The following is a 12,434-nucleotide window of genomic DNA, read 5'->3' on the forward strand; positions in this document are numbered from 1 at the left end:
TCCCTCCCTCCCTCTCTCCCTCCTTTCCTTCCCCATTCCCTCCCCTCCCCACTTACTTTTGTGACTGTTAAGACCTGAAGGTTTTGCTGTATCAATGACACTGAACCTTCCAAGTTCCTCAGAAGTCCTGGTTACTTCTTTGATACAGGATCCCTTCTTTGTCTGGGATACCAAAAGTAGACTAGCCTGGATGGCCAGTGATCTTTAGTGATCAGTATGTCTCTCCCTCCCTGAGGATTACAAGTACCTATCACAACATACCACACACCACACACATCTTTTTCCATGGCGTTGGGGGTTCGGTTTCAGGTTCTCATGCTTACAAAGCCATCATTTTGTTGAATTAGCTCTCTTCACAGGCAGTAGTTTGCTTTTATAAACTGAGTGCATACCCAGGGCCCTAAGCCCATGTGGATATGTCACATGCTGAAAGCCAAGACTACGTTGAGCATGAAAAGCCCTCTAGGGTCCTAATGGTCAGCCATGCAATTACATTATCATATTATTATTAATTGTACTTTAAACAGCCACATCTTTTAAATAAATGAATAAAATATGATTTAGGCTTGCTTGTATGTCTTACTTCTTGTCCTTCTTTGTTTCAGAGACCCAAATTACATCTAATATAATTTCTTTTCATCCTAGAGGCTTTTCTTTAACATTTTTAGTGTTTTTTTTCTGGCAACAAGCTCCAGTTAAACTTATATATAGAAGCCTTTATTCACCTTCATCTTAATTTGTTTTTTTATTAGCTAACTAGAGCATAACCACTGTTTCTGTTTACCAAGACTTTTAAGATGTTCCTTCCATTGTTGCTTGTTCTACCGTGTTTGTCTGAGAAATTACAGATATTTACCTTTCCCCCTTAAGTACACACATATTTTATTCACAGGTTGGGAAACGTCTCGTCACAGTGATTTTCAGAATCCCTATCATCACTGGACTCCCTATTTAACTTTCATTATGTAACCACAACTGGGTGCTTCTTATATTTCATCATTTTATCCTAGAACCCACTATGTAGCTTCCTATGTTCCATCATTTTATTCTAGAACCCACGACGGCCTTAAAAATATTTATCTTCTCTCATCTCTCTTTGTCCCTGAACAAAGAGAAGTAGAAAGATCAGAAAGATTCTTAGAAAGGACAGAGGTGTCTGAGCAAATGTACAGGAAATGCTAATGGAGAAGGAGATGCAGGATTGGTAGGATGTTTTTCTTTCTTGAACAACTCAGTTCGCTTCATGTAATGAGGAACACATAATGATGAGACTACTAATTAATTTATGTTTGGAGGGGAGAATTGAGCGAAGCTGGGAGTGTCATTTCTTTATTAATTTATTCAGTAATTTAGAAAATACACAAGTTCCTGTTATAGGACAGACAGTCATGGAGGCTCACACAAGATCTTGTTCCTGGAAGCATACATCAAGGAAACCGAAAGAGCCAAACTGACCAATGAAAATGATCATTATAAACAGAATGCCTTATAATCTATGAGGGCTTATGGGAGGAGGGCAGGGTAGAGTATAGAATACAGGGAAGGATAAATAAGTCTAAAATCCCTTTGAAGTTGTGATATGGAAGCCTATCCATTATTGGAGAAACATGAGAATACGTGTAAATACATATATGCAAAGAATTAAAATTCTACAATGAGATAACAATGACCTGCTAGACACCATGGGATAAAAAAGTTAAAAAGCTAGGTATCATGAATGGATTTCCTCTTTTGGAATTGTTCTCCAGTGAGATCCTTAATGTCCCCCAAAGATTACAGGTTACTGCCAATGCTATTGATTATCCTCCAGATCTTGACTGTGAGACCCTATTGCCAAAGACATCATATACTGAGTTACAGAATGTGAATATATTAAGTTGGAACTGAGCTGGAAGTATCATACAGCTTTTATAGTCTATGGTATACAAGGAGAAAAGTAATCAGCTATGAATCCTGTGACATACAGTAATGAATGACTAGCCTGGGCAAGAAATGTCCACTGTTGAAATGTTAATTAGACTTGGGTAAACATCATGGGTGCAACCTATTTGTAACATAAGGTTTTCTAGATAAATGTAACACAGATACCACCAAAGTCTAATGTGGTGAGTCAATTAGTTTTATTGTGGTTACTTACAGGAATATGTTTGAGGATTTAATTACAGGAACAGAAACAATTCAGACAGCCATGTCACCAAAAGCCACCCCAGCATGGGTGACAAATCATAAAACCCAGAAACCTGGAGCACAAGGAAGAGCCTGCTGGCAGCTCAACATGTTGAAGGATTTCCCTCCCAGTTGGCTCAGTCAGCCCAGCAGGTCTTCTAGGCAGTTTGGATAGTTTTTTGTTGTTGTTGTTGTTTTTGTTGCTGTTGTTGTTTTTTTCCCTGAGGCTGCTTGCTGGTCTCTGCTTCTTCCAGGCTGCTCGGCTTGTTTGAATATCTTCTGTGCAGCCTGCCTTCTCTGAGAGTGACTTTTGGCAGTTTCTCCTGTTCGCTATTGGAGAAGAAAGTGTCTAGTGAATAGGGTCAGTTTCAGGGACTTCCTCAAAGCTATTTGTTTACTTTCTGCCTTAATGAGCTTCCCTGAAGGTTTGAATGGTAAATTTCAGAGGAAATTGCTACCCAATACTAAATGTTTTCTGTGGGTCTTAAGTCTTCATAGGGTGAAACCAATACCTGGTACCTTTGTGGGGCGAAGAACCTGTGGCTACATGAGTTGTAGGCCTTAGTGGAGAACCTACTGCTAATATTCAACTAAATAAACATATTAGTTAATGGATTCCTAATGCCTCATTGTTATACTCATAGACCAACGTATCAAGTGCATCACAGAAGCTTCTACCTGCATAGATAATGATTCACAGAAGCTAATAGCTAGGCAAGGTGCAGACTGCTCTGTTTGAATGTAACGTTTGTACTGCACCCCATCCTCTCAATGATCACAGGATTGTTGGAGAAGAGGAGGAATAATTGCAAAAGCCAGAGGCAATCGTGTCCTGCTGACAAAAGAGGAAAGCTAAACATACGAATTCACAGTGGTTGTGTCAGCATGCACAAGCCCCATGCCAACTCAAACCAGACCAGTTGCCAGCAGGGTGGGGTCTGAATTCTCATCTCCAGATGAGGAGCTATTGGCAATTGATAGCTACAGAGAAAGGAAGAGTCAGTTTTATTTACAATCTTGCCATTGTAGATTGACCCTCCTCCAGTGGGAGGTCATACATCAATGACTGTATTGGCAGCACAAATTGAACTTGATAGGTGAAACAAATCAAAACAAAACAAAACAATCTAGTGATAAGGGAAAAGGGGGTGGATCTAGGAGGAGATGGGAAAAGAGGTGAATATGTAAAAAAATCCTCAGTGTACCAAGTTTTCAAAAAACCAATAAAAATAAATTTAAAAAGATCGTAACAAATTATTCTGAGGATGTTTGAAAAAAAGTCATACTTCACTATTATTACAAATGTGAATTGGAACAGCCACTGTGGAAATCAATGTGGATGTCTTTCAGAAACCTAAAACAACAAATAAATAAACCAACCAACAAATCAACAGCAGAAACAACAAACCAAAAATCTGCTCTATGACCCAGCTATATAACTCCCAGGTATGTACCAAAGGACTCCATGTTCTACCACAGAGATTCTTGCACACTTGCAGTTATTATTGATGTATCGTTAATCACTAGAAAATTGAATTGGCTTGGATGTACATAGATGGATGAGTAATAAGAATGTGATACATGTTAAGAGTACAAATTTCTTCAGCTGTATTAACAAATGAAATAAGAAGAAAAATGGATAAAACTGTAAAATATTGAATTGGTAGAGGGAGTTCTGGCCAGATTAACAAATGAATACATTTTCTGAGGCATGTGGAGTATATCTTAAAATCTGTAGACTAGTGTGTATAACTTGGAGAGGTCAGAATGTTAAAAAAAATAGCAATGAATAGGTAAACAAAAAGAGGCCATAAGGGATGTATGTAGGGAGGTATATTGTAGAATCCCATGTATTATGGAACATATAGGAGGCGCTACTGGATTTGAAAATAAGACACAGCCATGGAAGGTGGAAAGATAAGGACTAGAAGTTTAACTAAAACTAAGGGTATATGAAAACACCACATAGAAATTTATACTGTAAATTAATTGCAATGAAGATGTTTGAATAGAGGTATCATGCATGGGAGAATAATGTTTCTGACAGAAGTCATAAGTTATTAAATGCAAGTCCCAGATTCAGGTATTAGGAATCTATCTATACATCTTTACTCATAAAGACTTCATAGGCGGCTTCATGGCAAATAAAAAAGGACATTGGGATCACTCTTTGATTGACATCAGAACAAGATGGTAAGACCCTCCTGCTAAATGCAACACACTGTGCTTATAGGACATAAGAAAACTACACCAGACCTGCTCTAGAATTTTCCTTCCTGTTGGAAAGTTTTCACAGCACCAGAAAGTGCTATGCAGAGTGATGGAAATAAAATGACATCAATGTTCTAGCCCAGCTGCGGGCCCTGCATTCTACACTACTGGTCTGCCAGGTATAATATACTCACTGGAGCAATAGCAGCTTAACTGTTATAGGAAAATTTATTGCTTTTTGATTGAATTGGAGACCAGCTCTGCAGGAGGGCACTCTTACTTCATACTATAAACCTGGTCAACAGCCCATGACTGATGTGCTTGCCAGCCCTAAGAGGGAAGCTCCTTCTGTTACATGCTAAATGCATGTTTTGTAACTGCATTCTAAGTATTTTTTTTTCAAACCATAGATTAGTGCTGATGTGAGTTGTGGTCAGAAAACCCAATCAAATCCCTGTCCCCCCTCTATCCCCCACAAGCATGCAGTAAATGGTAGTTAATGCAAAGACTAATTCGTGTTTACAGTTCAGAAAGTAAGTGTTAACTCCCTACACCCAAGTGGTACATCTAATTGCTTCAAGCCCATGGAATACTGCTTCAAAGGAGCAGGAAAAGATGTCATGGTAGAGGATGGGGATGATGCTGAGAAGTACAGTCTTAAGGACATGACATGGCCATTGTACTCATGGGCATACAACAGTTGTGAACAAGTGCACGAAACTGCAACAATTCACCATGGATGGAGGAGAGCATCAGAAGACTCCATGTCCTCTGAAAGAATTCCAGCCAGTTAATGGTTGCTGTGTGAGTAATTTTCTTCAGTGGTTTTAGCCAATGAAATTTGCTCATGAAAGTAACTCTGAGTAAACTCAGTGTGTCATAAAATAACCATAAGATTTTAATGTGAGGGGACTTGCTGACAAGATAAGGCTTTCAGTAGAAAGGGGAGTGGTATATAACAAGGCAATGTGGGGAGCAAATACAATAAAATATTTTATATATTACTTGGGAAATTATTAAAGAATGAATTTTAAAAATGTTAAAGGATGAGAGAAGGGGGAATCCTCACATACCAATGATAGGGGTGTAAATTAGTATAGATCCTGTAAGAATTCCTTAGCTATTCTAATTTTAATACTTAAAGGAACTATTATCATATGCAGCACCATGGGTATGTCTGGAGGATGTTAGTGAAGTGATACACAAATTGAGCACAAAAGGATAAATATGTAATGAACAAATTAACCCCATAAAAGTTGATAAATAGTGCTTGCCTGATGGAATAAGAAAGAGGACATAATGGGGAAACCTCATTCATCAGAGAACATGGTACAGTCAGAAAGAAGGCATCAAAAAAAAAAAAAAAAAGAAAAAAAAATATCACACTCTATACATCTACAGTGATGGCAGATAACAATGATCCAATTCACATTTCAAAGCAAAAACAGAAAATTTGAATGTTTGATATGATGGCTATTTCTGATTGTCAACTTGACTACATCTGGAATGAGGTACAATCCAACCATGGAGGGCACACCTGTGGCCCAGACCTTGAGGCTGGAAGACACAGGCCTAGTGGCCATGAAATGTCTAGGCCCAGACAAGGTAGTACATGCCTTTAATCCCAGGAGACTGGAGCAAACAGATCGCTGACTTCAAGGCCAGCCTGTGACAAAGCAAATTGCAAAACCAGGCATGGAGGTACACACCTTTAATCTGGGCTGCATCTCTGCTGGAGGCCAACATAAGGACATTGGAAGAAGGAAGACTCATTCTTCTTCACCAGCTTGCACTTACTTGCCAGCCCCTCTATTTGAACCTCTATTGGATTCCTGTTTATGCAGAAGACCAGCTGAAACAAGTAGCCTCATGGGACTGTGCAACTACTAGACCTTTGGACTTCCCATTCACAGCTGCCCAGTGCTGAGTTAGACTACAGACTGGAAGTCATTACAATAAATTTCCTAATTATATAAAGATATTCCATAGGTTCTGTGACTCTAGAGAACCCTAACTAATAAATTTTAATCACAAAAAATTATAAAAATGTTTGACTCAAAAGATATTCTAGTTCCCTTGATTTGATCATATATATGGTATGTATCATATACATATCATATCATCAATCATATATATGATCAATGTACATATAGACATATATATGTACATGTGTGTGTGCATGCACAAGTGTGCATATGTGTAGTGCATACATGAGTGTGCATTTATGTATGTATGTGTGTGTCCTTTTGTGTGTTAGATGCACAAGTCTATCTGGTTGCATATTAAGGCCAGAGGACTAGATAAAGTGTCCTAGTTGTCAGCATTCACCTTATCCCTTTGCAGCAGAGTCTCCATGAACCTGGAACTGAACCCGTGGCAAGCAATCTCCAGCAATGCTTCTGTCTTTATCTCTCAAGGAATTATAGGCCTGTTAGTAGAATATACCAACACTTTTTTTTTTTTGTGTGTGTGGTTCTGATTTGAGTGCAGATACTCATGCCTGTACATCAAGAGTTATTAATCACTGAACCATCTCTTAAGTCCATTCGTTTTTTAGTTTTCTATCAATTTTACCATGAGGAAATGCAAACCGAGTACCTAAAACAGCATGCATATATTATCTGACGGATGTCAAGGCCAAAACCCCAATATTTGTTATCTGATGGGCTAAATTTCCTCTGGAGTTGCTAAGGATTTATTTATTTCAGGATTTTTCTTCAGATTTTGGTAGTTCCTTGAAGTGTGGAAGCATAAAATAATCTTTACCTGATATGCTGAATGATATGCTTTACCACATTTACACGAACACCTATTTTTATACTATAGATGTTAAATAAAATAGGATTGAGAGTCAGAGTCATATATGATAAAAGGTCAATTTTTCACAGCATTATAAAAGAATTATAAATGTTTATGTATTCAATACCTGGGGAAATAAATGTGTAAAACTAAAATTAACAGATGAATAAGCAAGAAATAATACAATAATATTAGGGTACATCAATGTTCTACTTTCAGCAATAAACTAGGTATCAAGAAAGAAAAGAGAGGCCCATTGGACTTGCAAACTTTATATGCCCCAATATAGGGGAATGCCAGGGCCAAAAGAATGGGAATGGGTGGGTAGGGAAGTGGGGGGCGCTATGGGGGACTTTTGGGATAGCATTGGAAATGTAATTGAGGAAAATATGTAATAAAAATATTAAAAATTAAAAAAAAGAAAGAAAGTCAAATAGCAAAAAGTTATAGATTTGAACATTATTATGGAGCAAATCTATGATAATCTCTTATGTATTTTATGAACAATTAGAATTTGGAAGTTTTGCTTACAAAAGAAAGAATAAATGTTTAAGGAGTAGAAATGACTATTATATGAATTTGAATTTGACATTGTGCATCATAACTGGTTATATCAGAGTGTCATACAACAAGGCAAAAAGGACAACTTCTGTCAGAAACAAAAAAATAACAATGCCTATGTGAAGAAGAAAATGAAAAATTTATTTGAATTAAAAGTGAAAAAACCAAATGATGCTTTAGCTATGGTATAATTTAGATATTTTTGTATGCTAATAAGATGAGATTGAACGTAGAAGAGGGAGCATAAAGATTTTAAGAGCTAGAGAACAAGGTGTCTATCTTTGATAGGGAAACTGCTCCTATAAAATCTGAACAATATGGTTACCTAATCAGCTTATAGTATAATGCCAAGAGCAGTTGGCATGTCAGTGTAGATTGGAAAATCTTACAAGACTCCTTCCACCACAGGTGAAGAATTACATACATACAGGCAACTTTTGGCTGGTGAAAAATTGAGAATCAGTTCTTTCAGTGGACAGCAGTCCTGATAGGTTATCTAATATCAAATGATCATCCCCAAATACATAAACACATGAGAATCTCTAAATGGACCCTGAAGAAAATTTATATATATATAAGTAATATATATATATTCTATAGTATGAACTATCAGTGCTATATGTATGAATTCTTTATATATGAATATATATATACACACACATATATGAGAAGGCCAAGAATTTGAGATGGATTGGGATAGACAAGGAAAAGGTTGGAGGGGGAGCAGAATTGAAATAATATAAATATAGTACTCTTGTATGACATTCTCAAAATAAACCCTCAAATTAAGAAAAAAATGAGAAGTACTTTCTTAAACTAGTCTAGGAAAGTTTTAGAGTATAATAATGTAGGCATTTTGGTAAAATGAAAAAAAAAATCTGTAATTACAATTAAAACCAAACTGATTTATATATTTCCTAAAGACAAGATGAGTTTCAAACTTGTTAGGCAAGGTACACAGTTTCCTTTCTCATCTAGGGAGTAATTCTTCTTTGTCATGACATGCAAGATACAAGCAATCTGGGTATACAATTGGAAAGGCTTAGTGCTATTAATATTAATACATTTGTCTAAAAAGTAAAAATAAACAAGAGTTCTTAGTTTGGGCTTTAGTGCTGTGAACAGACACCATGACCAAGGCAGTTCTTATAAAGGACAACATTAAATTGGGGCTGGCTTACAGGTTCAGAGGTTTAGTCCATTATTATCAAGGCAAGAAGCATGGCCACATCCAGGCAGACATGGTGTTGGAGAAGGACCTGAGAGTTCCTTGACTGGGAGGCAGCCAGGAGAAGACTATTTCCAGGTAGCTAGGAGGAAGGTCTCCAAGCCCACCCCCAAAGTCATTCACTTCCTCCAACAAGGTCACACCTCTCTAGAGTGCCACTCTCTAGAACAAGCATATTCAAACCACCACAAAGAGTGAATGTTTTTTGAATATACCTATATTTTCTTGTATATTTGTATTCATTCTTACTTATCATATTGTTAAAGCTGTAATAATTTCTTTGCTTATATTAAGTACATGTTTCATCATGGCATTTTCTTACATGTGTATCATTATTCTTTGTTCTCGTCCATTCATCTCCCTATGTACTTGTCATGGTAAATGTAGTTTTACAATCAAATTATTTTACAGGTTCCATTTTGTTTGATTAGTGATAATATATTAATTTTAGCTCTATTATGCAGGAAATATTAAATTTTATTATATAACTCGTATCTTCTTTTCCATTAATTCTTTTTCTTCCTGTTTTATAATCAAGTAGTAGGGCCATTAACCCAGTAAGAACTAAGCTTTTTCTCCACACTACAGAAATAGCATATGTAAAATTTAACTGGAACACATTTTTTTCTCAAAAATTTAAGCTTGCTTTATACGTACATATGTACACACACACACACACACATATGTATACACAATACACATATGTATATAAGTTTATATTACTTATGTTTTTATAATCCAGTCAAAACAGTCATGTCTCTGAAGATGAAAGAAAACTTACAGTTGAATGTATTAATTCCCCCGGGAAATAGAAAACTTTATTAATGTCCTTTCTCAATGAATTAGTTTACACTCTTCAAACATAAAGTTTCTATAACAGCTTGGAGAAAGTTTTGTGAAGTTAACATTTAATGCTAAAGCAAAAATACTGATGTTACAAGAAATACTAAGCAGTGCAATAATAAGGTAACCAATACCATTGTGTCTTCCAGAGAAGAATCAACGGTGAAACTGGAAAGTTTTGTGAATTTCCTTATAGAGATAGCAGGATAAAAATTTCCAGTGCACCAAGAACTGTGGTAAGTTGGGAAAGCTAATCTTACTTTCCAACCTGACTATGTATGGAATCATCTAAAAACCCAAACTGATAGACACACAGAGGCGAGAAGACCCACCTTAAATCTGGGCCATATTATTCTGTGACAGCCCATATAACACAGTTAGAGTCATCTGGGAAGAAAGAAACTATACTGAAAAAAAATGCCTCCTTTGGATTGGTCCATAGGCTTGTTCTTAGAGGATTTTCTCTCTCTTTCTCTCTCTTTCCCTCTCTTCCTCTTTTCCTCTCCCTACCTCCCTGTCCCTGTCTGTCTCCCTCTCCCCCTTTCCTCCCCTCTCCTTCCTCTCATTCTCCTCTCTTTCTCTCCCTCCCTCTCATTCTCCACTTCTCCTCCCCCCTCTTCCACAGTCTTTTGAGGTAAGGTCTTTTTACAAAATCCGGGCTATCCTGGACCTCAACATCAGAATGGCCTTGAGTTTACAGAGATTCTTCTGCCTCTGCCAACTGAATGCTGAGATTAAATGTCTGTTAAAGTTCTCTGCCCATGCTGGTTTGTAGGGCGTTGTCTTAATTGCTGTGGAAGGGCTCAGACCACTACAGATGGATCCTTTCTTGAGCAGGTAGATTTGATATAGCAATTTTTGGGAGCAGGTCAGTGTAATCTGTGTTCCTTGATGGTTTCTGCTTTAGTTTGTGTCTCCAGGTTTCTACCTTGAGTTCCTGTCCTGACTTCCTTCATTGATGGAGTATGTACAGGTTAACCATGCTATAATCAACTGACCCAAAGAAGCTAAATAGCAAGGAGGGCCCAAGGGAGTATATTTGGATCTTCCTCAGGACGGGAAATAAAATAGATACCGGAGGTGGACAGAGGGATGGAACTGTATGTCAGAGGGAATGAAGAAGGGAACCAGATGCGGGGTTGCGGGGGCGTTTGAGATGGAGACAGAGCAGGGAGGAGGGAATTCGAATTGTGAGTGGGAGGCAATCTCTAGGACTTGCCTGAGCCCTGGGATAGAAAGGGGCCCCTGGGGACCTATGGAGATAACTCTATCTGAGACTCTTAGCAGAATGGGATATGGATCCTGAAATGATCACCTCCTGTAGCCAGGAATGATCACCTCCTGTAGCCAGCAGAAAAATAAGGACAACAATCCATCCACAAAACCTTCTAACCGAAATGGGTACTGTCTAAAAAATGTGCAGGGACAAAGACAGAACAGAGATGGGGGAATGGCTAACTAATGGCTGTCCCAAATTGAGATCTATCCCACAGCCCAGAACCAATCCCTGACACTATTAATGATACCCTGTTCTGTTTGCAGACAGATGTCTAATGTAACTGTCCTCTGAGAGACCCCACCAATCCAGCAGCCAATGGAGAGAGATGCATGAGAGCCACAGCCATACATTAGGTGGAGCTCGGGGAGTCTTTGGAAGATTTGAGGAAAGGACTAAAGGACCTGAAGAGGTTAGGTCCTCCACGGGAAGACCAACAGAATCAATTAACCTGGATCATTGGGGACCCCAGAGATTAAACTATCAACCAGAAACTGAACATGGACCCTAGCTTCTTGCACGTATGTAGCAGATGTGTAGCTTGGTTTTCATGATGGTCCTTCAACATCTGGAATCTGTTGCCTGCCTGCAGATCCTGTTGCCCTAACTGGGCCACCTTGTCTGGCTTCAGTGGGAGAGGATGTGCCTACATTGCAGTGACTTGATGCACTGTGTGTGTGTGTGTGTGTGTGTGTGTGTGTGTGTGTGTAGTGTGTAAGGGGATGAGGAGGGAGGAATAGGGGAGGATCTGTGTGAGGAGGTATTGGGAGGAGACAAGGAACTGATATTGGGATACAAAGTGAAAAAAAAGGGAAGAGATAGAATTTAAAAAGTCATGTATACAAGTAATATACAAACTGAGTAGATGATATTTATTATATGTACTTATGTACATGTGTGTATTTAATAACAATTACCTTAAAAAGAGGTCATGAATATGAAATGGAGCAAGATGGAGTATATGGGAGGCTTTAGAGGGGTTGGAAGGAAAGGGAGGCATGTTATAATTACATTATAATCTCAAAACCTAAGATATGTATAAAATCTCCAAAATTAAAGGGCCAGATGGATTCTGTGACTAATTCTATCAAAACATTAAAGGAGGTCTAACATCAAAAGACTAACACCATTACTCCATAAATTTTTCTCCAATATGGAAAAGCAAGGGATAGTTCTTAATTTCCTTCCCAAACCAGATAAACCCCCAATACACACAACAAAATAATGTGCCCATACCTTTGATGAGAGACCTTATACGGAAGCAGTGATGGCTCTCATTATGCACCAGAGGCTAACAAAGAAGCCCCAAGCAAGAAATGGGTTAAATCTTTGAGAATTGTGGGTAAGTGG

This window comes from Mus caroli, chromosome 8 (genome assembly GCF_900094665.2).
Source record: "Mus caroli chromosome 8, CAROLI_EIJ_v1.1, whole genome shotgun sequence".
Lineage (NCBI taxonomy): Eukaryota > Metazoa > Chordata > Mammalia > Rodentia > Muridae > Mus > Mus caroli.